At 39.9% G+C, this 1,132-nt stretch overlaps 1 non-coding gene across 1 annotated transcript; it reads left to right on the top strand.

Annotated features, from left to right (window-relative positions):
• Positions 1-266: 266 nt before the first annotated feature.
• TRNAY-GUA lies at positions 267-356 on the top strand. Its single transcript is given in 2 exon segments — positions 267-303; positions 321-356. It is a non-coding gene; the product is annotated as a tRNA-Tyr (tRNA).
• Positions 357-1,132: the final 776 nt, after the last annotated feature.

Genomic DNA, 1,132 nt, shown 5'->3' with positions numbered 1-1,132 from the left:
CGGAGTCTTAGTCTTGGGTCTTAATTCTGAAGGTTTTTTAATCAAAGGTCTGGAGAAAAGACAACGCTTTATATCCATCTTTTTTCACAGGAATGAGACTGTGGGGTCTTGACAATTTGTTTGAATAAACGGGTCTGGAGAATTGAGAATACGTTATATACACGTTCTTTATAACAGAGTCTTAGTAGTGGAAGATGACGGGGTTTAAATAGTTTTGAATTTGTTTAATCACCCGGTCTGGAGTAAAGACTACACAAACCCAGTAACCACCGATAGCTCAGTTGGTAGAGCGGAGGACTGTAGATGATTGACAACCTGTTAACCTTATGTCGCTGGTTCGAATCCGGCTCGGTGGATGTGGTATTTTTTTTGGCGCATATATTCACTACTGAATGACCCCCGCCGTATAAGCTAAAACAACAACAACAACAAATTATTCCATAGGAATTAGACGGTGAGGTATTAAATTTTATTTTTTGTTGTTATTGATACAACAAGGTCTATGGTAAAGACTACACTCTATAATATTCATTTCTACAAGGTCTTAATTTGGTAGACGTTGAGGTGTTGCAGTTTTTAAAAAAATAATTTTTGAATGGCTATGCTCCTTATGTATGCTTTAGTACAGGATCTTCAAATTATAACATGACCGGGTCTGGAAGATTAAAAGACTACACTCTACATCCATGTTATTCCAAACGATAGTGGGTCTTCAATTTAAGGTTGGTGCCCCCCCCCCCCTGCCTCTCTGAAAAGCGTTTCATTGCCGATGTCACTGTAGCTTCTCCCTTATGCAGGCATGTTTCTCATTTTTTACAGTAATTTTATGAAACATTTCATGAGAAATAGCCTTTATATGGATAAATGCAGTGATTTGCACATATCCCGGAGGTTTGCACTTTTCCCGTGAAAATTGTTCATTTGCACATATCCCGTCGTCACGTTTGCACAGATGCCGTTGATAAATTTTGACAGATTTGCACATTTCCCGGCGTGGCGTTTGCACAAATTCCGTTGTTTGCACAAATCCCAGCGAAATTTTGCACATATACCGTTGTTTGCACATATCCCGGCGTTTGCACATATCACGGCTCCACCCCCCCCCCCCCATCTTAAATTGTTGACTATGCAC

The sequence above is a fragment of the Lytechinus variegatus genome, chromosome 4 (genome assembly GCF_018143015.1).
Source record: "Lytechinus variegatus isolate NC3 chromosome 4, Lvar_3.0, whole genome shotgun sequence".
Classification (NCBI taxonomy): Eukaryota; Metazoa; Echinodermata; class Echinoidea; order Temnopleuroida; family Toxopneustidae; genus Lytechinus; species Lytechinus variegatus.
The sequence above is the reverse complement of the archived record's forward strand: the minus strand, read 5'-3'. Positions and strand labels throughout refer to the sequence as shown.